The 27,240-nt window shown below is 43.1% G+C and overlaps 1 long non-coding RNA gene across 1 annotated transcript; it reads left to right on the top strand.

Annotated features, from left to right (window-relative positions):
* Window positions 1–132: 132 nt before the first annotated feature.
* Window positions 133–27,240, top strand: LOC127239016 (uncharacterized). The gene is made up of 3 exons (XR_007835946.1): window positions 133–190; window positions 1,350–1,497; window positions 27,069–27,240. It is a non-coding gene; the product is annotated as an uncharacterized LOC127239016 (long non-coding RNA).

The following is a 27,240-nucleotide window of genomic DNA, read 5'->3' as shown; positions in this document are numbered from 1 at the left end:
ACCCAACTAATTATACACTTTAACCCCCAGTCACTCCCAAATCCATTTTATAGTGGAAAATATTAATCATATGGACCGATATATTGCCACGTCATTCATTCTCAAGTCTCCCTCCTTCCTTCCAGGTTCATTCCCCACTCCCCTCATTGAAACACCTTTAAAAGATATTTTTGAGTAACAGCATAGCCAGGTAAGGGTTTAAAGATTCTGCTTCTATGTTTTCTCTTTGTCCTGACAATATTATTCCTTCATTGCCAAATATCAAAGACAAGTCAGGTATAATGTTTCTTTCTAAGGTTGCTGGTTTTCTTCCGCAGCCTTTAGAATTCAAATATCAGTGATCAGTTGGGGGTGGGGGTGGGGATGTCCTTTCTTCTACACTGCAGAATTCTTAGCCAGTATGTCAAACAGCTCAAACAGCTCTTTACTACCATTACATTTCTACTTTTCTCCACCTATTAGAATATTATAATAATTTCTTCTTTTGTTAATGAAAGCAGTTGGTTGCTTTTTAAAATTCTGGTTTTTAGATTTAGAACATATATATACATATATATATATGTTTTGCCTTTGTGTATGTATTTACATCATACATGCATGCATTTGCATCTGAGGAAGCTAGAAAAGGGCATTATATTCCCCCTCAAACTGGAATTAGAGATGGTTGTGAGCTTCCATGTAGGTGCTGGGATCTAAACCTGTGTCCTCTACAATAGCAACAAATGCCCTTAACCTCTGAGCCACATCTATCTAGCCCCTACTTTCAACATTCTTGAAACCATACAGTATCCATATAATATTCACCTATGAGGGAGACATATATAAAACACTCTACTTAAAACTGAAAAGAATGTATCCATTGTCATTAAATATCTCTGTCCTTAACGTGTCTTAAACATTATTATAAAACATCTCTATCATTCCAAATTTATACTAAAATAGATTTTAGCTCAGAGTATGAACTCACAAACTTATGGGACCACATCAGTGAAAAATATTTCCATTTGGGCTGGGAAAATGACTCAGTTGGTAGAGCTCCTGTAAGTATGAAGACCTAACTTCAAACCCCAGCACCAACAGAATAAAAAGCTGGTCACCCATTTGTAATCCCAGTGCTGGGGAGACAGAACAATCCCTGTGGCTTGCTGGCCAGCCCGTGTAGCCTAATTGGTGAGTTTCAGGTTCAGTGAGAGAACCTTGTCTCAAAACATAAACTGGAAAGTGATTCAGGAAGAAAACAGACAATGGTCCCTAGTATTTACCTGCACATACATGTACTCTTGAACATGTATCATGCACATACACACATGGTGTTGTCTTCATTGCTTACAATGGTTGTTGCTTCCAAGTGTACAGTGACCTTTTCCTGAGGCAGTGTGACCTGTGACGCCGTAACAGGCAGAAGGCTCCAGCAGAGGAGAATTCAGCTGTTCCCTATCAAGTCTGGCGCTGAAGAGATCTGAAGAGATTCGAAGAGGTGTAAAGTGATACCACCAGGTAATCTTTTGTTTTAAAAAGTCTTTTTCACTTAAAGTATTATCCCTATCTTGTGATGGGTTTATTACCATTATTTTACATTAGTAGCTGCACATTTAAAATGGTTTGACTTCTTGTCTTTGAAGGTAGGTAAGAATCGGTAGGTAACGACTGCATATATTTGTGCCATGCAATGGTATGTTTTGATATATACTTGTGAACATCCATATTGTTTTCTATAATGGTTATATTTATTTACATCTCTGTAACAAGACTTCTCTGCTCTCTAAATCCATGCCCATACATTGGTTTTTTTTTTTTTTTTTTTAAACAGCCATTCTAGAAGGTATGAGGTAACAGCTTGTGGTGGTTTTAGTTTGCCTTTCCCCCATGATTATTATCACTGAGGATGCTTTCACGTACCTGATGGTGCCTGCTGATAAAAAGCTATTATAGTCCTTTGTTATCTTAAAATTCCTTGGGTGGGGGGAGAGGAATGGACTATTACTGAGTTGTGAAGAAAAACTGAAATCGCAAAATTTGCAGGGAAATGGATGGATTTGGAAAATATAAAGTTAGTGACCAAAACTCAGGGAAAACCAAAACATTTTGGTTGCCATATATAGATCCCAGCCTATAATGTATACATGGGTGTGCAAAACAAAACACTTTGGTTGCCATATATAGGTCTCAGCCTATAATGTATATGTGTGTGTGTGTAACATATATTAATTAATTTTGCATATATGCATATACTCACACATATATACAGATATAAGTGCAATTATAATGTAATATTAAGAAAGTATATAGCGGGTGATGAGAAAGGGTTAAATTAAAGGCAAGCAAAGGACACTTGATTCATGAAAGAGGTTATAAAGACAATTGTTTTTCTAGTCTGTAATCTGTTATAGCTCTGTGTGTGTGTGTAAATACATAAATATGTACGTAACAGCGACAGTGTAAAAAACCCTGGCAAAGCTGGAGGATTTTACCATGGTCTTTCTCACTACGTAGAAGTTCACCGGGATGGATAGGGTTTGGGACCTGGCTCCTGTTTGAATGTCTTCCTTAAACATGCTGTGTGATGTCTTAGTCAGTGAGCTAATTAGAATAAAGTGATTTCATTTCATTTTTTCAATTGTTTTTGTTGCTGCTATTGAGTTCCTTATGCGTTTAGGATGCTAACTCCTCATCAGGTATACGGCTTATATGCGTTTTCTCTAATTTCCTATGAGGTCTTTGTACTTTTCTCTATCGTGTGGAGCTTCAAATTGGTTTCCTAACTAGCACCTGCCCCCCCCCTTTATTTTTTCTGTGAGTTAGGTATCTAACATTTTTTTTTAAATTGCCCAAAAGACAATTAAATCTTTAGTCCATTTTTAGTTAATTTTTTTGTCTGTTGTATAATGCTTATAAAAACTGTTTTTTTTTTTTTTCATTAGGATTTCAATGACTTTCTTGAGTCTATAGGCCACATTGCATGGTTCTGATGTTTAAATAATAATTTTCAAATCTACAAACACGAGGAAAATCCTCACTTGTTTATTCTGTTTTCTTTCATCAGTGCTTTCCAGTGTTCACTGCATACATTTTTTTAACTGCTTTAATTTACTCCTGAATACTCTTAAAAGGCGATACTGTAAATGGAGCTGTCTTCTTTGGCTGTTTTTTAACACACACACACACACACACACACACACACACACACACACACACAAGATTTCAAGTGTGCCTTGGTATGTAAGGTCAGAGAACAACTTTTGGGAGTTGGTTCTCTTCTGCTACAATATGGGGTCCAGGGGTTTGAACTAAGGTTGTGGTTGGGTTTGGCAGCAATCGCCTTGACCCAAAGAGCCATCTTGTTGGCCTGGTTGTCTTGATTTCTTTTGCAGAAAGTCTATTGTTGACGTACAATGTACTGATTTCAATATTTTGATTTTGGACCCTACAAGTTTACTGAATTAATCTATTAATTCTGGCAGGCTATTTTTATATTATCTTTAGAGTTTCATATATATGCCACAAACAGATCATCCTACCTTTTTGTTTTCTAATTTCTATGCCTTTTATTTTTCCTGATGTAATTGTTCTGGGTAGGAATGTCAGGCTCACATTGACAAGACATGGTAAAAGAATGCAGTTTTTGTCTTGTCAGGCATGGTGGCATACACCTTTAATCCCAGTATATGAGGAGGCAGAGGCAGGAGGAGCTCTGTAAATTCAAGGTTAGCCTGGTCTACATTGTGAGCTCCAGGACATAGAAAGACCTTGTCAAAAAAAAATTATCTTGATTATTAGAGGAAAAACTTTATGTATTTTGTTTTATCATTATGTTACTGTGGGTTTAGCAAAAATGACCTTTGTTGTGTTGAGTTGCACGTGCCTACTACACTTAGCTCCCTGGGTCTTTATTCCAAAAAGATGTTGAACTTGGCTAAATACTCTTTCTCCATCTACAGAGCTATGAGTTGATCCTCTTCAAATGAAGTAGTATGTAGTATGCCTATGCCACAGAGCATGACTAGACTGTTAAGCCACCTTCCCCTCCCCTTGAGCATGGTACATAAACTTTTAATGAGCTAAACTTAATTTGCTGGTATTTTGTAGATGATTTTTACTTCTGTGTTCATCAGGAAAAGTAACCTTTATTTTTCTTGTAGTATCATGGCCTAGATTTGGTGTTAGCATAATGCTGGCCTTGGGAAATGGGTATGCAAGCATTCCCTTCTCTGCAGTATATTTGAACTTTGAGATGTGTGAACATTGCCTCTTTCTCAAATAGTTGGTTGGATTTATAACTGAAGCCTTTATGTCTGAGCTTTTCTTTTCGGAGACTTTCAACCATAGATTCAATCTCCTTAAAATTAAAATTATTTGGTTAGACTTTTCTAGTTCTTTTTTAAGATTCAGTTAATTGTGTAGGTGTGTGTGTGTGAATGTGTGTGTGTGTGTGTGTGTGTGTGGTGTGCTTGCACAGAACATGTGAACATGAATTCCATGTCCAAGGAGGCCAGGGAAAGGTGATGGATCCCCTGCAGCTGGAGTTACAGACAACTGAGGGAGAGCTGTCCCTCATGTTGTTTGAGTCCTTTAGACAGGCAGAAACCACTGAGCCTTCTCTCCAGCCCCAGCATTTTAACTTCTAAATAAAAGTAGATGCCCCTCTACTGACAATGGCATTATGTTCAAGTAAACCCTTTCATTGTAAAGTGAAAATATCTCAAGCTCAAAACAGTTAAGAATACTCGCTGCTCTTGCAGATAACCTGGGTTCAATTCCCAGCACCCACCCACATGATAGCTCATAACCATTCCCCTCTGGTACCAAGGGATCCAAAGACCTCTTCTGGACTCTTTGGGTACCAGGCATTAATGTGGTACATATCTATATCGTGTGTGTGTGTGTGTGTGTGTGTGTGTGTGTAGGAAAACATTCATACAAACTAAAGACATTAAAGAAAACAAAAACAAAAAACTCACCTACCAAACATAGCTTAACAATGTGAACACTGAGATGTCTGTTTGTAGTTGGTGGTGTAGCTTAGTGGATAGAGTAGTTGTCTAGACCCCTAGTACTACACAAAGCTACACGTGGTAATACACACTCATAATCCAGCAATTGGGAGGTGGAGGCAGAAGGTTCAGAAACCCATGGTCATCCTTAGCTAAAGTTTGAGTCCAGCTTGGGCTACATGAGACCCTGACCCAAAAAAGGAAAATAAAAATTAAAATTTAAAAAGAAGGTATCTGTTGTTTAGCCTCCTGCTCATGTGGCTGATTAGGAGTGATGGCTTCCTGCCCAGATTCCCTAGAGAGCACCATAGCACATATTGGTACCCTGGGAAAAAGATCAAAATTCAAAATACAATTTCCAGTGAATGCAAATTGCACTCCCTCAATCCTAGAGTCAGAAATAAAATACAAGTCAAGCCATCGTGAGTCAGGAACCACTGATATCAACAGACAGAATCCACATAAGTAAAAGTGGGTGCAGCTGTCCTCTAGTCACTATTTGGGTCCCTACTACTGATAAGGGCAAATGCCAGGTCATTGAATGAAATTAAAGTGGCTCCCATGTGAACTCATTTATTTAATTAACTATGCCTTTAGAGTTTTAGTCTCTAGCTTAGAAAACACAGCCAGTAAGTAAGCTGACAGATAAACTTACAAAGATCATGCTAAACACTCAGAAGGAGAAGGCAGAGGAGGGAGGAGGGGAGGGGGAGGAAAATGCAATGGCGGAGGGAGGGTATGCTCCTGTGGCAGACACAAAGTAATCAAAAACAACAAAAACAAAAAACAAAAAACTTCTTGAGGAAGGGAAACTAAGACTAAATTTTAAGAAGAGCCAGGTGTGGGAAGAGCAAGAACATTCCAGATGGATAAAATTACGCTGTACAAAACCATAACTGCTAGAAAAATAAATAAAAGAAAGAAGGAAAAAAAGGCGAGCAGGCAGGCAGACAAACCACTAGAATGTCTGGAGGACAATGTGGGGCATGAATTGGGACTGATGAGATTGCATGGGTATGGAAGAGGGAACTACTCTTCGGGAGTCAAGGCCAATAGACTTTCAGTTTAATTCCAAATATAAAGACCTGGGGAGATGGCTCAGTTGTTCTGGCATGGAAATCAGAGTTCAGACCCCCAGGACCAGCATAAATGCTGGGTGGGCATGGCAGCATACCTGTAATTCCAGCTTGGGAAAGCAGGAACAGGGGTCATCAAAGCAAGCTGGCTAGCAAGACTAACCACATCAGCCACGTCAGAGAGATCTGGGTTTGCTTGAGAGGCCCTGCCTTAATGAATAACATGGAAGATTGGTGAAGGATGACTGTAGATATCAGCCTCGAACTTCCACATGTGTGGTGAGCATGCAAACATGCGCGCACACACACACATCTTCACACATGCAAATATGTACACACACATACATGTGCAGACACGTATGTGAACATGTGACCCAAACGCATATTTTCACACATACAAATATGTACACACATATACATGCCTCCCCAACACACACACGTTCACATGCACCAACCCACATAGCCGCACAAGTGCAAATATGCACATCCACATGCATGCACATACACCCACATGAAAATGGAAAAATAAAAATCTAAAGAAAAAAAAAAAAAAAGAGCAAAAGCTATGAAAAATGTAATCCTAAAGTCCTAACTATGGTAAGGGGTGTCTGAACACTTTTTAAATACGTCCTGCCACCATCCATTTCAAGATGATCCTGGCTGTTCTGTGGGAAGCTAGGAGATCAGAAATAGGAAAAAGAAGGAGAGGAAAGGCCAGCCTCGAGGCAATTGCTTAGATAGAGAACAACAGACTCTGAGCACAGTAACAGCAGAGACAGGGAGAAGCAAACAGTTTCTAGCCTTTCTTTGAAGACTATATAAATAAATCTTGCTAACGATCTGTGTATGTGTGGCAATGAGAAAAGGCATCAGACACTAGCCCTGTGATCTTGTCTGGGGAGACTGGGTTGACAGAAGTTTTATTTAGTGGATATCTGAGATGCAGGATGCAGGCGAGGCATGAGAGGAAGAGGTCTCTGGGATATGTAACAGCTGAGTTGCTTATTCTAAAGTAAGTGGAGATGTTAAGTGGGGAGCTCTAGAGGTCTCCCCCGGAGCTCTGGAAATCCTCAGGACTAGCTGGCTCGGTGCTTGAATAGTCAAATTACAATACACACTAATTTACAAAATAAATAAACAAGTTCTTGGGACTCAGTGTGTGTGTGTGTGTGTGTTTTGGTGTTTTGTTGATACATGAATTCATATGCAGACCTACATCCAGTTCCTCTGTGATGAAAATCTAACCAAGCTTTCTTTTTTCGGGGAAGAATTCTTTTGTTTTTGGGGGGGTTTTCAATACATTAAGACAGGGTTTCTTTGTATAGCCCTGGCCGACCTGGGACTCACTCTGTAGACCATGCTGGCTTCAAATTCACAAGAGATCCGACTGCCTGTGCTTCAAGAGTGCTGGGATCAAAGGCATGTGCCATCTCTGCCCAGCCCAATGAAGCTTTCTTAAAGAAAAACTTAAATTTCTTTTTTTACTGCTCAAGGAGTTACACGACCTAAACATTCACGTTAAGGGTAACCAGCTTTTTCCACAACACTGCAGCTAAGTCCAAATATTAGAAGAATACTTCCTGGGGCTCAACAAGGTGGCTCACCCGGTGAAGGCACTAACATCGTAGCCTGATGACCTCAGTCCCAGCCTGTGACCCACATGATGGCGTCAGAGAACTGACCCCTTCAAGCTGTCCCCTGGCCTTCACATGCACACCTGCATGTATGCATGTGCACACCCACATACAAACACACACAGACACACCATGAGATGTCAGCTAAAGAATTATTAATAGAAAGGAATCAGACTCTTTCCGGGCCCTGCCAGCCATTTACAAACTACAGAGTTCAGAGAGCCACAACTTCCGGTATACCACCGGAATCTCCACTAGGCATGCTAGCATCCCAATCCCCCTCATGTCCTGAAAGCCACCATAATTTCTATCCACCGTCACATGCCAGTGCTCTAGGACATGGTGAGAACTAGGAGTGTGACTTCCACAACCACAATGTTAGCTCAGTGGGGCACAAGAGAAAAATCCATTCCTACCTGACTGTCCTACCTACCGCAGGACAGAGCTAAGGGAACGGGGGAATACAACAGGGAGGCCACAGCTAAACGTGGAACCTGTCACAATGGCTCAACATGGCAGGAGAGAACCAACGCCCACACATTGTCCTCTGACCTCTACACGCATCGCACAGTAAGTCAACAAATGCAAAGGCTAAGTAAAACACAAATCAGAAACTATAAATGTAGATTTGAAAATTTTGATTAGAGAGTCTCCGCCTGAGTTCATAGAAGGGACTGTAATTGAGAAAGACACCAATGTCATCCTTGGGCTTCCACACACCTCAAACATGTACCTAACATGTACCTATACACACTTTCATACCACACACACACATGCAGACACACACACACACAGACACACGCGTGCGCGTGCACACACACACACACCTATAGAATGCCTGAGATAAAAATGAGTATTGAGAACTTATGTGTTAGACGTGCATCATCAGCATATCTATTTTGCAGTTAATCCTCACAATATTTCTGAGTCAGATAGCCCCACTGATATTTTTTTTATTTTTACTATAAATTATGTGTGTGCATGCATGTGTGCGTGTATGTGTGTGTATGTATATCAAAGGAGAGGGTGGGATTTCTTGGTGCCGGAGTCCCAGGCAGCTCACACCACAGTATGTGGTGAATGCTGCCAACCCACTCTGGTCCCCTGGAAGAGTACTCTTAACTCTTAGTCATCTTTCCCCACAGTTAGGCACTTCGCACCCACACTAATAGGGGAACACTGCTCATTGAAGAACCCAGCAAATGGCTTTTAATCTTAAATGGATCTTCCTGAGTGAATGCCCTGGAGGAGAGTAAAAAATAATAGCTATCACATTAAAATTTTACAGCATGTAGGTGCCCCCCCCAACCGGACTCTTTACACAAGTTGTATTTAATTACTGTAACGACCCAATGAGATAACTGCCCTTTCCAGCTAGCCTTCACAGAAGAGAGATGAGCCTTGAAAGGTTGGTATCTTTTTTTTTTTTTTTTTTTTTTCCTCCAGCTTACAAGTTAGCAAGGATGGCAGGTCTCAGAATCAAACCAGAATCTGCCAGATGTCTGAACTCTTCAATAACCACTAGGTACATTTCTAGGCTATTAAATTTGAAAGCCATAATGAAATGTTATCATCCTGGAAAGGTAGATACTAAGAACTTGGCAATGTCAAAGGAACGCTTTCATCAAAATGTGCTCCAAGCCCTTGTCATTTTATAGACAACTTGCTTCACCCTTCCGAGGAATAATTCTCATGCATTATGCATTTTAACAGCAGCAAAAGAAGAGAGAGACATCTTAACTACGCACCACAGGCATTTTAAACCCCAAGTATAGCTTATTCCAAAGTAATCAAGCTAATATCGACAGCTGATAGGTGCCAGGAAAACCTCTAAGGGCTTAATAGCTGTTACCTTATCAGATCCCCATGACACCTGTCTACAGCAGGCACTATCAGTAAATCCCATTTTCCAGAAGAGGGCTGGTACTGAGAGGCTGGGGCAATGGGTCCAGCTGCACATGGCTTGATGGTTAAGTAATTGACCACCATTAAAACCCAAATTGTAGGGCTCAGTACTTAAGAGCACACCCTGCTTGTCCAGAGGACTGGGGTTCAAGTCCCAGCATCACCATAGGCAGCTCAAAACCACCTGTTCAGCTTCTGGTGATCTAATGCCCTCCTCCTGCCCTCTGCACTCAGGCGTGCACACACACACACACACACACACACACACACACACACACACACACTTTAAAAACAGACCTTTAAAAAGCAGGTACTGTATGTGCCACAAGGTATGAAAATTTGTCATTTTGGTTTTTACAGAAAGAATTGGCTGACCCCATTCTTAGGATTAAATTAAAAAAACAAAACAAGACCAAAACAAACAAACCAAAAACCTTATTTAAATGTCGGGGAAGTACTATTCAAAAACAGGCCTCCCTCCCCCAAGGGGAAGAAAACACATGACTCGAAATGGTGACTTCAGTGGGAGCAGAAACTTCCTTCCAACTTTCAAGGAACAGATAATTCATCCGTTCCACAAAGCATGCCAAGGCCTAGGAACCAGTGGAGTCCTTCCCAGTTCATTTTAATTAACTGGTTCACAGAGGTTTACAATCCCCAAGCGATTTTAATTGGAAGGAACTCAGCATAATGAAAATAACAACAGCTGACAGTTGTGCAACCTTCTCTCTGCTGCCAGGTACTGAGCTTACACTGAGGCTTGTAGCTAATCTCCCCCCACACCCCACACCCCCACCCCCGCCCCGACGGACAGGGAAGGGAGCATGCCATTGTTACCCATTTCTGTGCCCCAAGCCTGGGCCTCAAAAGGTTAAGAAAACTGCCCAAAAAAACCCATCCATCGGAAAGAAATCGGGACTCTACTCCTTCAGATTACACTCTGAACATTTGAGTATGGGCAAATAAATCTGCATATATCAAGCAAAAGCCTCATTTCCAGAGCTGAACAGCCATTGTTGAAAAAATATTAAATGCCAAAATTATCAAAAATTATCTTGGAGGAGGGAGGAATAAATTCCCACCCACTGCAAGTGAGCAAATAATTTTGTGTTATAAAATTACAAGGGGGGGCTTGCCAACAATATTTAATATCATCATTTTTCTCCCCAAACACAGGATCCCAGCCAGGGGTGTGGATCTGTTGGTAAATGTTTGCCTGGCATGTTCTGGGACCTGGGTATGATCCTCAGCACTACATACAACCATACTTGACTATATAGGAAGTTGGGAGGCACCCTGGGCCAGAGACCCTCTTTAGGGTAGGGTAGACTAGATGGCTTAGTGGGTAATAGCACTTTGCTGTCAAGCCTGGTGACCTGAGTTTGATCCCAGAGTCCCCACACACTGGAAGAAGAGACCAGCCCCTGAAAGTTGTCCCCTAGCTTCTATTCATACACAATGGCAGGCATGTACCCACATATACGCTCACACACATACAAAATTTTTTTTTAAAGATTCCTTTCTAAGAACAGAGATAATGAACTCAACTCACAAAAACACCACAGAGCCCAACTCACAAATAAAAACATCACAGAGCTTGATTAATAGCAACTCAAACACTTGCCCCATTTCAAACTTTATATATCTCAGGAGACTTCTAGACAGTTAGAATAGCCATCCTGAAGCTATTAACCTTGGTTAGGATTTTAGCCTTTGCTTCATATTTGTTTGTTTTGAGACAAGGTCTCTCATTATGTAGTGCTGACTGGCCTGCAACTCTGTGTAGACCAAGCTGGCCTTAAACTCAGAGAGCCTAGAGCCTAGTGGCTTCCACTACTGAGTGTTGGGATTAAAGGCATCTCCCATCACACCAGCCTGGTTTTTTTTGTTTTGTTTTCTTGTTTTTTTCCTTGAGAGTTCATGAAGAGTTGGGTAGATGGATAGATGGATAGATAGATGGGTGGACAAAATGAAGAAACCCTGCAGGAAATGGAGAGCTAATGTCTTCAGTCAGATGGATTCAGTCTATGCAATAACTTTCTCTTCAGTTAACTCATTTAATCCAGAAACCGGTGTTCCCTGCAAACCATGGCACAAGAGTCGCACGACCTAGCAAGGGAGAAGGCTTGGATCCAAAGCCGAGCCAGACACAGAGCAAAGTCAGCATCCTTATCAGTAAATTAGAAAATAACAAGCGTGTTCAATGGAGGATAAGAGGACTCGGCCAAAGAAGCCAAAGTTAAGGGGGTGGGGGGGTGGGGGTGACCAGACCGTCTTCCTTCCAGACACACTCAAGAGTAGCTCACCTGAATGCCCGGCAGTCCACTTCTGAACTTTTAAAGCATTTAAGGGTGGTCCCAAACTCCTGGTGAACGGGCTGGTTCGATAAAAGAAGGGTTAACCAACTGTGAAGATCCATCTTTTTTTTTTTTTTAATGAAATGTTGGGAATGGAAGACCTAAAGACAGATTGGTGCCTCCCTGGGGGCTGGGAGCCACAACCCACACAAGTGGGCTGATGGGAAGGGTGTGTGTGTGTGTGTGTGTGTGTGTGTGTGTGTGTGTGTGTGTGTTTTCTTCCTGGTGAAGGGTGGATGGGAGCATTCTGAAAGTAAATGCTGGCGATGGCCCACAGCTGATCCGGAAACAGATTGGCAGCAAGGAACTGCCACTCCATAAATTTCCTTAAAACAACCACACTGAGTTGTGTGCTAGGTGCAGTTTTGACTTCCGTGAGTCAAATTTCAATAAAGAGACTTACAGGACAGGTATCTTGGCTAGCCTCTCGCAGGTTTTCTCCCACTCTGGCCCATGCTAATGAGGAACACCAAGTTCGGAGAACACATCAGCTGTGTTGGGGTTGGGGGGAGGGTAGGAGAAGGCCCCAGGCTTTTACTGTTCATTTTGGTTCCAGGGATCTTTGAACCCTTGGGGAATCTGGGCCATGCAGGCATCAGGTGAACCCTTGACTCCCAGTGGGCTGCTGAGGGCCGCCACCGGTGACAGCCACCTGCTTGGGTGCTATGAGCTCCGGGCCCAGGCACTCTCTGCAAGCATCTGGCCCACTTTCTCCATCTATTTCCAAGTCAGGCTCCCAGTGTTTGCACAAGCCCGTTGCTCTAGGCCACTCAGGGATTCCTCTGTAGAAGACAGGCAATGGACAAATGGCCTCTATGTATTAGGCCCAAGGATCTGAGGTTCTTTGAGATGCACGTTTGGGCTTACTCCTTTTACACTGGGACCTACAATCCTTTCCCAGTAAGTTCCCAGTTACTTTAATCATATTCTCAATAGATTTCATCATGTTGGAGAGGGAAAAGGCATATATATGGTTTTTTTATGGCTCTGAGGGAGGGAGCAGACATGGGTTCCATGAAGTATTTATTTCATCTACAGTGGTAATTGGCAGGAAATAGGTGTTCTGCGACATGCTTTTCTCTTTCTTTCTTTCTTTTTTTTTTTTTTAAAAAAAAAAAAAAAACAAACCAAAAATCTGATGTTGTTCAGGCTAGCCTCAAACTAGCTATGATAGCCAAGATAACTCTGAACCTCTGATCATCTTGCCTCTCCCCTCCTGAGTCTGGGTATCCAACTGAGGATTTCATTCATGTTGGACAAGCACCCCTGTCAACTGAACCGCATTCCTAACCCACTCAATAACTCTTCCCAGTGGCTGACTTAATGTGAAAGAGGACAGTGTCTGAAGCTACTGCTAGGTGAATGGTCTAATAGAGGAGTTGACACAGCCGGTGTTGCCTTTGCTACAAAGCAGCCTAGTGTGAGAGCTTGTGCTTCCAGATTTAGCAAATGAAAAGAGAAACGTAGAATAAGCCAGCTAAATCTGAATTTCAGATAAACAATTTAAAACACACATACACACACAAGAATGTCCAACTTGGATACACTGGCTGTCCTGTATTTTGTCTGGCACCCTAAAGCAACTGTTAAGTCTAAGGGGGAAGACGGCTTTTCTCCTTTTAGAAAAAAAAAAAAAAAAGAGCTGGAGGAAGGATGACAACTGTATTGTAATGGAATTTATAAAATAAGCACCTCCAAACAATTACATAGTCAAAGGACATCAGGAGACCGTGCCCAACAAATTGCAGTTTATAAAGCTGTGCCTTGTAGTGCTTTTATCATTGTTTGTTTTAAAATAAACTTTAAATTTTGTGTGTGTGGGGGGAGAGAATATGCACATAAGTGCAGGTGTCCCTCAGAGGCCAGAGAGATCTGATCAATCTGGAGTCTGGAGTTGCAGGTAGATTTTTGAACTGCCCAACATAAGTGCTTGGACCCCAAGCCAGGACCTCTGTAAGAGCAGTAAGAACTCTTAACCACTGAGCTGTTTCTCCAGTCCTTATTTATGGCGTCTTAATTGAGAGCTCCCATACAGTAGCATGGTTCATTTTTGGTCTCATAACCTTATTAAACATCGAATGTTCATTAAGTTTATTGAGACCCGATGGTCGTATTCCCCCCCTCACCCCCACCCTGCCAGCCTGCCTGGAGAGCTGGAAAATTTCAATCCTTGCCCATTCCTTAGCCTTCCTTCCCCACTCCAGCTGCAGTTTCCATGGTAATAGAATGAACCTGATTCTGGCTAACAACAGCTAACAGCTCTTGAGAGGGACTAAACCAGAAAAATTGGAGCCAACCTAAATTGGTGGGGGAAGGGAGTTCTCTCTGAAACCCTAACTAACTCACTGTTGGCTCATGCAAGGATTTTGCTCATCTCTCCAGAACTTCGGAAAGTTGGTAATGGGACTCTTCCCAGACCCCATAAAGTCACAGATTTTCATTCTGGAAGCTTCTACCAAACATAGTGGCATTTACTTCACGCACGCTCACCATTTATCAATCCATTTAGTCTATGGTTCTATCAATGGGGATTAGGGAGTGGGTTTTTGTACTTTAGGCAGTACTGGGTCCACAGGATGCAACTGTTATTAAAACAGATGTGGTATCTCTTCTCTTATTTCTTGTGGTACAAAGGGAGCTATTATATATGGAACATATACTGGAGTCTGGGGGATGTAGAAATGAATTAAAATAAAACCAAACATTGTGTTGCATGGAAATGAGCCTGTTGGGATTGGGGTGAGATCAATATCAAATGAATAATAAAAACATTCACATACACTGAGCAGTGTTTGCAATGTCAGACATGGTCTTAGGCAAGGAGACCATACTGGTGAACAAGATATATTTTCCATCTGGTCTCATAGAATTTACTGTCAATGGGGGAAAAGAGAGAGAGAGACACATAAATGACCTGGGATCTAAAACAATATTTTAACTTCAAATTGGCTTCAATAAAAAGGAAAATTTATTGACTGAAGTAAATGAAAATTCCAGACCTTTAGTTGGGGTCGTTAATAGTCATAAATATAATCTGGGTCCAGCAAGATGCTTGGGTAGGTAAAAAGCCCTGCCCACATAAGTCTGATAACAGAAACTCAGCCTCAGAGTGCATTTTAAAAAGGGAGGAGGGGGTGGTGATGAGCATCTATAATCCTAGCATTCCTTTTGTCAAGACGAGCAGCAGAAATAAGGGACTCTCCTGGAAGCTTCCTGGACACTTAGCATTAGGTATGAAGCATGCAGGGTGGTAGGAAAAAAAAAAAAAAAAAAAAAAACAGAACAGACTATACCTCAAAAACAAAGTAGAAAGAAGCAACTGTCAAGAGTTGCCCTCTGGTCTCTACAAAAAATGCTGGGCACACAACCACACTCACGAATATATTCAACCCCCCTGCCTCCCACCACATGTAATTTCTACAATATTCTGCCCAATATCGCTTCTTATGACAGTTCCTTCCCATGAAGGAACTGGTTAGAATTGAACAAGGCCTGGCCATTCGATTCTGACTGACTACAAGACCCTATCTCAAAAACAAATAAGCAAGCAAGCAAGCAAACAAACAAACAAACAAATAAAAAAACAAACTAAGGCCTGTGGGCCATACCAAAACAGTGAACTCATTTTGACCAATGGGTCATAGTTTGCCAATTCCTTACCTCATCAGAAACTCAGATAATATGATCAACATGGTGCTTTATTATGAATTGTTCTTGCCATTCTGGTTAACCATCTATTTACAAAATGTATGTATGTATGTATGTATGTATTTTTTTCCTAGATAAAGGGATGAATGGAGGGATGGATAGATGTTGTGGTCTGATTAAGCATCCCATTCACAAAATATATATCCTTTCCTAGATAGAGGGATGAATGGATGGATAGATAAACATTGTGGCCACAGCATTATAAATACTCAGTGTGAGTCAAGGTCTCGTCTCTTATTAGGTTAGTCTCCGTTTTCTGGACAACTCTTTGCTCCCTGTCAGCTAGATCACCAGTCTGGACAATTCATATTCTCCAGACTTTGTCATTTGGACAAGAATAGGGGAGGAAATTGTGAAATAGTGAATTAATCAAGGTCATATCTTTGTCTAAGGATCTTAGACAAATTCTTTGGGTTCTTGTTAGGTTTTATTTTTATTTATTTATGCCTGTTACCAGGGATTGAACCTAGGACCTCATACATGCTGGTCAACCACTCTCCCAGTGAGCTACCTCCCTTAGTGGTCCTTGTAAGGTTTTCTGAATTGAAAGTCATCCTCCCGATTAGATGGTAAAAGCCTTAGTGTTGAGGTCATCAAAACTCATAGTTTCTAAACCCCACCCTGAATCCCCAATCACACTCTTTTGGTCTCCCCAGGATCCTATCCACTCCTGGGAGATCCACATGAATGGATCTGATGTCTTGACTTCCAGTAAAAACAAAGTCCATCTCATCACACTCCTCCCCTTAAAACAAATAAGCAAGCTGGTGCAGGCAAGGTAGCTCAGTGGGTAGCAGCACCTGTGGATCGCCCTTCCTGCCCTTGCGTGTATGTAGCCTGCGGTTGACATCGGGGGTCCTTTTCAATCGATCTCTGTCTATGTTTTTGAGACAGGGTCTCTCCCTGAATCTAGATTTCACTCATTCAACTAGACCAGCTGGCCAGTGAGCCTCAGGGATATTTCTGTCTCTGCCTACAGCACTGTGATAATAGGTCCTTGTCACTTTGGCTGACTTTCTGTCTTTCTCTCTCTCTCTCTTCCTTTCTTTTCTTTCTTTTTCTTTCTTTCTTTTGTTTCTGCTTTTTGTTTTGTTTTGTTTTTTACATGGACATTGGGGATTTGAACTCAGGTCCTCATGCTTGTAACAGGAAGCCCTTAACTATCTGGCCCTTCTCCCCCTGCCCTTCCTCTGATTTCTGAACCATTTTCAAGTTTCATGGAGTCCCACAAAGAAGAAGACAACAATAAACCAGCTCTACTTTCAGAACTTAACATCTTTGTCTACTCCTCCTCCCAGAACTGAAGTGTACACCAGACTGTGATTCCCTTCCTCAGAGTGTCATCTTAGGGACCCAGAGGGAAACATAGATATTGTCCCTGCCACACCTGGTATATTCCGTCGATTACCAGCCTCCTTGATGCTGTCTCCTAAAATAATTCTTCCCTCATACTTCACCTCACTGTTTCCAACACAGAGGAGGCCAGCACAAACCCAGCCTGAATTCCTGTTCCATGTCCTATCCTCCAGCATTTGTGTCCTTAATCCATTCCCTGAGACCTTTCTGAAATGAAAATCCATGGTAGGTCCTGCACATAGGTCTCTGAGGTGATTTTTTTTTTTTAAAAGCTAGAAGCCCAGTTTGTCAGGAGAGACCAGAAGGCCTTTTAAGCACACAACATTTGACTTAAAAATTCTGCTACCTAAATGCATCTGGAAGCTACATTTTTATGAAAACCAGAGTATACCCCCTTTAAAAAAAAAAAACACTGTGTGTTTATGTGTGTGTTACATATTTGTACTTTTTTACAGATACAAGGTCATAATAGTGAAAGTTTAAAAATAATTTGAATTTATTTCTTTAAAAAATTAGTTAAACTTTTATTTATTGCGTGTGGTGGAGGAAAGTGTACATGCATGAAGGTCAGAGGACAATTTGCAGACGTTAGTTCTCTCCTTCTATTGTGTGGGTTATGGGGATTGAACTCAGGTCATCAGGCTTGGTGGCAAGCTCCTTTATGCACCAAAGCCATCTTACCATCCCCCTGAAAGTATTCTTATGACTTTACAACTTTACTTGGGGTGTAGTTTAGAATCTAGCTCAACACGTAAGAATCGGGCCCATTTTCTGTGCTGATCGATATGGGGGGGGGGGAATAGAGCTATTGTGTTACAACATGATTGGGGATTATCAGCTTCCCCAAAACAGAGAACCAATATGGTGAAAACAAGGAACTAGGATTTGGTCGGGAAGAGCTGTAGCAGGCGCGTCTCTTGCTGGCTGGGAAGTGTGCATCTCTGGAAGTCTGGGACACTAGAAGAGACTGTGGCAGTTCCCCCAAGCAGAGCTATCTTTCCCTTCTCTCCATACCCAATCCTGTGTACTAGGTGCCAAGGGAGATGTGTAACAGTCCCGACCTGCATTTACCTCAGAAATGGGGGGGGGCATGCGAGATGAGGATGTTGGCCAGAAGGCCCTGGTGGACCCTCAGCCCCCTGTGGATTCTTTGAGGCCCTCAGGGATCACACACCTCAGCCTCAACCTCTCCACATTTCTTTAACTTTCTTAAAGTTTGTTATAAATGTTATTAATTTATCTGTGTCCATTCTTTGGCCATTTCACACAAGCATACAATGTATCGTGATCATATCCATCTTCCGCTCCCCTAGATGCCCCCACTCTCCTGGATGTCCCCTTTCCACCAAAAACGTCTCCCTCACATATTCATGTCCTTTTTTTTTTTAATTAATAAACAGAGTCTAATCATTGCTGCCCACATTCTCACGGGTTTGGGGCAGACACTGCGTCATGGGTAACCTACTGGTGGCATACCCTCAAAGAGGAATGGCCGTCCCTTCCCCAGAAGTCACCAACTGCCAGTAGCTTCTCGGTGAGGTGGTAACTTGAGCATCCCCTTGTCTGCCTATGCCAGAATTCTCAGCGCTTTGGTGTTGTTGGTCAGGTCTTGTGCAGGTGACCACAGCCGTTGTGAGTTCATGAGTGTGACAGTCATGCTATGTCCAGCAGACTGCACTACGCCGCATCTCCCCTCCCCCCCCCATCTTGTTGGCTCTTCCGTTCTTTCCGCCCCTTCTCAGTGATGTTGCCTCTACCTTTCCGGGAGAGCATTGGCACAGATGTCTGATTTAGGCTCTATCCCCACATTTCCATAATTGCCTAAGAAGTCTGACCTCTCATGGAAGTCCGTGTCTGCCCTCATGACCACACCCTTGTTGCCGCTGATGCTATTTCCTATATGTTTTCCCTGATTATCATATCACAGCCCCCATTACACACACACACACTCCCACAATTCATACATGTACTCACACATGCACACATTCACATATACATACATGTGTTCACATTAATCTACACATACACATATACACATACATATGTATGTACACATACCTTCACATAAACATTTACATCCACATAGATGCACACATGGACACACTCATACATATACACTCACACAGACATACACGCATGCCATTCACACACACACACACACACACACACACACACACAGTAGCCATTAAGAAAAGCCCAACTGTAATTACTACCTCTTGCCCAAAGTCCTGAATGCCTGCACACCTGCGTCAAAACGAAGTCTAAGCGGCCAAGTCAACCTCTGAGGTTCTCCAAGCCTAGCATCACGCAGGTGGAACCATCTCCTTGCTTTCTTGCTGGACCTTCGTGTGTGACAGCTCTTTCAGTTGCCGGTGAGGGCCATAGCAGCTCAGAAGATCTGACCGCTTAGTCTCCGTACACACATTCCTCAGCCAGGTCTGCCTGCTGCCATTCCATTCCATTGAAAACTCTCCTGTCAAGGTTGACAGCGACCTCCATATTGTCACCCTCAAAAGTGATATTTTTCCTCACCCTTACTGGACCTTTCGACACTCGCCAGTCCATCTGGCCTCCCCACCTTTTGTTTTGTTTTCCTTTCTTTTTCTTTTTTTTTTTTCCTTTGCTTTTTGTTTTGGTTTGGTTTCACTTTGGTTTTGGGTTATTCTGTCCCAACAGCTTCTCCAGGGCCAGAAGCATGCTTAAGTCCAAACTTAAGGATTCTAGTGTTCCATGGAAAATTTCCCATAATTGTAGGCTGTGAAGGACCCAGGATTCCATTCATCGTCAACATCATCTGCATCAGCTCATCCTGTTCACTTATACATACATACATACATACATATATATACATGTATATATATACATACACGTATATATGTATATATGTGTGTGTGTGTGTGCATGTGTGCACACTGTGTGAAGTATATATGTACACATACCCATACCCATACACACAACAAATAAATGAGCGTAACCTTAAAGTTAAAAATTAAGGAAATAAGCTGGGCAGTGGTGGCACAGGTCTTTGATCCCAGCACTCGGGAGGCAGAGGCAGATGGATCTCTGTGAGTTTGAGGCCAGCCTAGTCTACAGAGTGAGTTCCAGACAGCCTCCAAAGCTACAGAAAAACCCTGTCTTTAAAAAACAAACAAACAAAAAAATGTAACTAATTAAAAATTAATTTGGCCATATACACATCCTTGACCTGATCTCATGCAAATTTGCAAATTCCCCAAGAAGGCACACTCTCTGTGAAATAATGATAATTCCCACACATATGGAATGCCAACTGTGGACCATTTGTATGTGTTTAGATAAGTAATGCTGACTATCTTCTTGTCTCAGTCCACTGACAGTCTATTTGGGCCACAGTTACCTGAAAAATAGTATGTCAAGAATAAGAAAGTTCCCCGGGAGCTAAGTAAAAGCTCTATTGGTTCATAGCCAGGGAAGGAAGTCGCTATCAGGATCAGATACAACTCTGTTCAGCTGATCAATGACGGCTCGCCTCAGTGGACACGCTTCTGCAAGCCAAACAATTGCTTTGCTTTGGAGAGCCGAGCCCATCAAAGATGGACTCAGTCTGATAAACACGCCTCTGCATGCCAACCAATCCAGCGGGGTCTCACTCCAGAGACCACACTTCTGCGGGTGACGTCAATGTCAATCCCTTTCTGCCTCTGGAAGCCGGACAGCACTTGTCCTCTGCTGCCCCCAGACCCTCTGCAGAACAGTCCCACGCTTCAGAGAGACCCCTGACTAGCCTAGCTCTCTCTTGCGGGAAGAAATACATTGAATATTGCCATTTTGTAATTTCGGATATCCAGCTAGAATCATTAGTCAGAGCCACTGAAAGAGAGTACCAACAGACCCAGTAACTTAAACAGCAGAAGTGTAGATCTTAGTTCTGGAGGCTAAAATTCTAAGGTCAAGGCGCTGATGTGAGTCTACGAGGCAGATGCTGAAGCTTCTAGGTCCTTATACCTCTTCATAATGAATTGTATAGAGTCAGGCGCAGCATTACCGGGAAGGAGGGAGCTTATTAAGGGAGAGTAAAAGGGGAGGGGAAACCTAGTATGCCAAGCCTGCCGTCTAGTCTGGTCCCCAGAGGGCAAGAAGAGAGAGAAGAGGAGAAGGGAGGTCTGCAATGACTTTTTATGGCTCATTAACATAGTACCCGCCTCCCTGGATTCCTTTAATTTGGGTTGTTCAGAGCATGCTTGATGGTTGCATGAAGCACAGGTGAGCTAATGACTGCCAGTTTTTCCACTGCCAGGGCCTTTTGTATGTTATTTATTTTTTTTTTCTTTTAATTTGGGGAGGTTCACACATGAGAACTGTATTTACAACTTCTCCACCCCTCCTACTTTCCCCATCCAATTCCTGCTGTACCATCTCCCCACTCCCAAATTCATGACCTCCTATTTTATAGCCGTCCCCTACACACACACAGACACACACACACAGATACACACACACAGACACAGACACACACACACACACACAGATGACACACAGACACACACACACACAGACACACACACACAGATACACACACAGAGACACACACACACACACAGACACACACACAGATGACACACAGACACACACAGACACACACACACAGACATACACACAGACACACACACACAGACACACACACACACTCCTCCTGCGAAGTCCATTTGGTGTTGCTCACATATATATGTGTTTAGGACTGACTGCTTGGTATTATGTAATCCATTGGGGGCTGGTCGATGGAGAAGACTGATTCTCCATGTCTCTGCAGTCATTAACTGCCTGCAGCTCTTCGTATCGGGGCAGGGGTCTTGTGAGATTTCCCCCATCCACGTTGGCATGTCAACTGATGGTGTCATGCTAGTCTTGTTCAGGCAACAACTGTTGAAAGTTCACGGGCACAGGTTTCCCTGACATTTACAGAAAGCACTGTCTCACAGTACATGTCCTGGTCCTCTGACTCCTACCATCTCTCTGCCTGGTAGAGCCTTCTTCCTCGTTAATTCCGACTCTCCTTCCTCAGTTGGTTGGCTTCTCCACGGTTCCCTCTCAGGACTCTCAGGTGCCTAGCCTCTTTGAATCAGAGCACATGCTCTGTCCGAAGCTTGTGTCTGCATCCCGTTCTTACAAGGACATTAGTCATATCAACTTAGCATTCATGCGGCTTCCCTTTTTAAAAAAAAAACACTGTTACTCTAAAGAGCCCGTAGCTCTAAGTGTGGTCACAGTCTGAGTGAATGGGGATTTGAAACCTGATGTATGCATTTGGGGAGGGTTAGCTCATGTAAACCGATTATAGTCACTCACCATTCTCTGACAAAGTAAATACACTACGTATCAAAGTTTGGAAATGAAGGTCCCTGCAAAAGGCTCATGTGTTGATGGCTTGCTATCCAGCCGGTAGCTTTAGAGAGGTGATTGGATCATGAGTGTGGTCTTAGTTTCCTTTCCTATTGCCGTGATAAAAATACCCGGACAAAAGCCACTTAAGAGAGAAAGGGTTTGATCCACAGTTCCAGGTTACAGTTCGAGTGAATTGTACACCTTTAACTCCCGCACTCAGGAGGCAGAGGCAGGTGGATCTCTGTGAGTTCAAGGCCAGTCTGGGCTACATCAGTGAGTTCCGGGACAGCTAGTGCCAAGTAGTGAGACCCTCTCTCAAAACAAACAAATAAACAAACACATCTTGCTCATGCAGAGGACCTAGGCCTAGTTCCCAGCACTCACACTGGGCGGTTCATAACCATCTGTAACTTCAGGTCGAGGGTATCCACCTCCTCAGGCACGTATGTGTGTATGCAAACACACACACATGCAGGCCCTCTCCCTCTCTCATCCTCTCTCTCTCTCCACACACACACACACATGCACACATGCACTCTCACACACATACACCTACACAGGCACACACACACACAAACAGGGTTTACTTTGTGTGTGTGTGTTTTTTTTTTTTTTTTTTTTGTGGTTTTTGTTGTTGTTGATTTTTATTTAAAGAGAGGGATTGCAGATATGGCCCTGCGGTTGCTCCCGCGGAAGAACTGAGTTCAGTTCCTAACAGTCATGTCACAAATACCTGTCATTCTAACTTCAGCGGCACGGAGCCTCTTCATGCACCCTGTTCTTATGCTCTTGCCCCTACACACACTCACACAACTAAACATAATAAAAATGTTATGAATTGTAAAAGACAAACAAAAAAACCTTAGTGGCTTAAAATAATAAACATATTGTTATCTCCGGCCATTTCCTTTCAAACTATGTTTTTGTTAATACTTTGAGAATTTCATACATACGTATTTCGAATGTATTCACACCCTCCCCCCAATAATTATTTTGAAACAAGGTCTAACTCTGGAGTCCTGGCTGTCCTGGAACCCCCCTCTGCACACCAGGCTGGCCTCAAAGTCACAGAGAGCAGCCTGCTTCTGTCTCCCAAGTACTGGGATTAAAGGCATGAGCCACTACATCTGGTCCTCTTGTCATTTCTGTGGTTCTGAGAGTAGCAGTAATTTTTCGTGGGGTTTCTTCCTTAAGTTTGTAAAGAGTTTGGCCAGTTTTGGTTTGGCAGAAGTCTTGAGGAGAGTGGGAAGAAAGAGCCGCATCCCAGCTGGCTCGCCCGAGAGCTGGTGATTTGGTGCCTGATGCTGGCAGGAAGTCTCAGTTCCTCTTATCGGTCACTTCACTGGGATGTGAGGATTGCTGGGGTGTCTTGGAGGGTGAATACTGCAGTCAGAAAAGGCAAAGGGATGGACCCGTCGGTTCTTCTCCCAAGGCCTTCTCCAAGGCAAGTCCTGGAGGACCATAAGCAAAGAGTCCAGTTGAGCTTTCCCGACGATAAATTAACTTAAAAAAAAAAAAAATGTTTATCTGAGGAAAGGTTTAACCTTGCATCCCTGGCTAGCCTAGAACCTGCTATGTAAATCAGGACAACTTAGAACTCTCAGAGCTCCAGCGTCCGGAATATTAATAGATAAATGATAGGTGATAGTTACTCAGATGATAGATGCATAGATAGATGGCGAATAGAAGATAGATGATAAGGAGGTAAGTGGATGATAGATTGTAAGATGACTGGATAGGTAACTGCTGGGTGAGAAATAAATTATGGGTACATAGATGATGAGTGGTTATTAGATGATAATCATGATGGATAGATGGAAGATAGATTATAGATGAATGATAGATGATGGATAGTAGATAGATAATAGATAGAAGGATGTTAGGCAGATAGATGATAAATACATGACAGATAATAGATAGATGATAGAGGATAGCTAGCTAGCTAGATTGATAGATGGCTAGATAGTAGATATATAGATGATAAATAGACTGATTGATAGGTAACAGAAAGGGAAAAAAAAAAAACTTAAAAGGGCTATCCCAGGGCTGAGGTACGCAGAGCACTTACCCAGAGTACATCAGGCCCTGGGTTCTACCCAAGCACCACACAGAGCTGGTGTGTAGTGCTCACCCAATAATCCTAGCACCAAGGAGTTGAAGGCAGGAGACTCAGAGTCCGTGTCATCCTCAGCTGTATGTAGAAATCTCAAGGCCAGTGGGGCTCACCTGAGAGCCTGTCTCCAAGATACATAAATAAGCTGCATAGGCCAGTTTTTATTTTATTTACCTATTGCCTATGTATTGTCACCTTGACATGAGCTGGAGTCATCCTGGAAGAGGAACCTCAGTTGAGACAATGGCCACATCAGGTTGTCCTGTAGGCAAGTCTGTGAAGGCATCTTCTCAATTGATGACTGATGTCCAGCCCACCCGCCATCCGTGAGCAGTTGATCCAGGTTAAACAGCAAAACAGACTTTGGAACCAGTGGGAACAAGCCAGTAGGCAGGGCCCCTCCCCCAGGCTCCAGATGCAGCTCCTGACTCCAGGGTCTGGCCTTCCCCTGGTGGTGAACTATAAGCTGAAATAGACTCGGTTTGGGATCATGGTCTTTACCCCAACAGCAGAAACCAAACTGGGATGTACATAATAATAAGTAAGAAAGAGGTGTTTGTTTAAAAAGGAAAAAAAAGTAGCAGTTACCCGGGCTCGGGAGATGGCTCGGTGGATAAAAAGTTTGCCTTGCAAGCTTGTGGGCCCAAGTCCAATCCCCAGACACCTCATGAAAGTGCTGGACATAGGGCCATGTTGGTGCATTGTCTGTAACCCCAGCACTCAGGAGGCAGAGGCAGGCAGATCCCTGTGAGTTTGAGGCCAGCCTGGTCTACAGAGAGAGTTCCAGGTAAAAGTGAAAAACACTGTCTCAAAAAAAAAAAAAAAAAAAAAAAGAAAGAAAGAAAGAAAGAAAGAAAAAGGTGTGTGACCCATGAGGAATGATATCCCATGCACCCATATGGACACACATGCACACAAATACATGTACATGCATACACAAGAATATACACACAATGTCACTGCCTTTGTGTTGTATGATGATGGAGCTGATTACTTTCGTTTTTTTTCAAGAACCTTCGACTGTTTTTTCCTGTCGACTGAGTATTTTCAGTCTTAGTAATTGTCCATAAGAAGGGAAACAGATAAAGGCACTTGCTGCCAAGCCTGAGGATCCAGGTTCAATCTCAGGACCCACATGGTGAGTAGAAGGAGAGGATTGGCTCCCCAAAGATGTCTTCCTAACTACGCAAGTTCACTGTGCCCTCCCCCTGTATGAACGAACAATGTAATGAAATGTTGCCACTGGAAAAAGGTTTCTTTAGTTTTTTCTACCTTTACCGAAACAAATTGGACTAAACATTCAGTAATAGCTGGCCGGCAACTAAGCATGCCCACGATGTGAAATTTTAAGCTGTTGCTAGAGCTGGTGTGTCTAAAAGTGTCTGATCAGAGTAGAAGCCATGCTGGCGAAGGAATATGTGGGGATGGGGGTGGGAACAGCAAAGCCACGTGGAATATGAAAACTCTGCCAAGACAGTGGGGTTTCCGATTCCTTTCTGTGACCCTCACACACCTAAAGACGGGGTTTTAGCTGTCAACACGGGCATGCGCTTGGAAACTGGTGGAAAGATATGAATAGCGTTCTCAAATGTTCACTTTTGGTGAATGTATTTTCATGGAGAAGAATGAGTGGAAAGATTTCAAAATATTCCCCGTTTACCTCTGGTCTGTTGGATTGTGGGTACCCACCCCCACCCCCACCCCCTTCTTTTTTGATATTTCCCCGCCTAAGATTTCCAGCGCAGCTACAAAGAGCACACACTCCTTTTATCATGAGAGGACTTTAAAGGGAAATTCTTTAAAAGAGAGGGCTGGAGTAGAGCACCCCAGATGATGTATGTACGTCAAAGCCAGAGCAACTGTGTAGGCTTAAGTCTGGGCAGGGTTACCTCAGCTCTCTGCTTCTAGCCCTCCCCACCCCCATAGCTGTCATCCGATCCAAGGACACATCTGCTGGCTCAGCATATGGAGGAAACTCTCGCCTCACCCTCCCCTAACTCCGGGAGAAATTTGTCCAGCCACTGCCAACTGTTTCTATCTAAACATGGTCTCAGTTTTGAGCAGCAAGGGCTGCTTGCCTGTCACTCAGCCACCTGGTACAAGAGGTGGGAAACAAGTAGTCTTTGATAAACCCCAACGGATCTCTGTGTGTGTGTGTGTGTGTGTGTGCGCACGCGCTCATGTGCGCAAACGTGTGAGCACACAGCATGTGCACGGAGGCCCGAGTTTAGTGCTGGGAGATCGTCCTCCATCGGTAGCCTATCTTATTACTGAGGCAGGGTCTCTCAATCAAACCCAGAGCTCACTTTTGTGGGGAGGTGCTCTGGGGTTCCCGGTCTCACAGCGGAGGGCATTGGGGCGGGGAAGGGAACTCAACCACGTAGCATTTGCATAGGCTATAGTCCTCATAGCTGCATAGCAAGCACTCGAGTAGCTGAGCCATCTTACATTTTTGACCATCTTACCCACCCCAATTCCGTCTCTTATTCCCCTCCACTCCTGTTGACATCCTCATTTCTTCCCAATGAGTCCCCTCCTCTCATGACTTCCCTTCTTTGTTTGTGCAGGTAAGCCACAGCTGCATGTGTCCATGATTGCATGCCATGTCCAGAAGACGGTGTTTCATGTCGAACCTCCCCACCCTACCATCAACCCTACGTCTTACGAAGTAAATCAGCTGTCCCCGTACAGCTCTTTCCCATGCCTCCATGTCTCCATGGCTGTACCCGTGTTCCTGGT

The sequence above is a fragment of the Phodopus roborovskii genome, unplaced genomic scaffold, assembly GCF_943737965.1.
Source record: "Phodopus roborovskii unplaced genomic scaffold, PHOROB, whole genome shotgun sequence".
NCBI classification, from domain to species: domain Eukaryota; kingdom Metazoa; phylum Chordata; class Mammalia; order Rodentia; family Cricetidae; genus Phodopus; species Phodopus roborovskii.
This window is presented reverse-complemented; position numbering and strand designations above follow the sequence as displayed.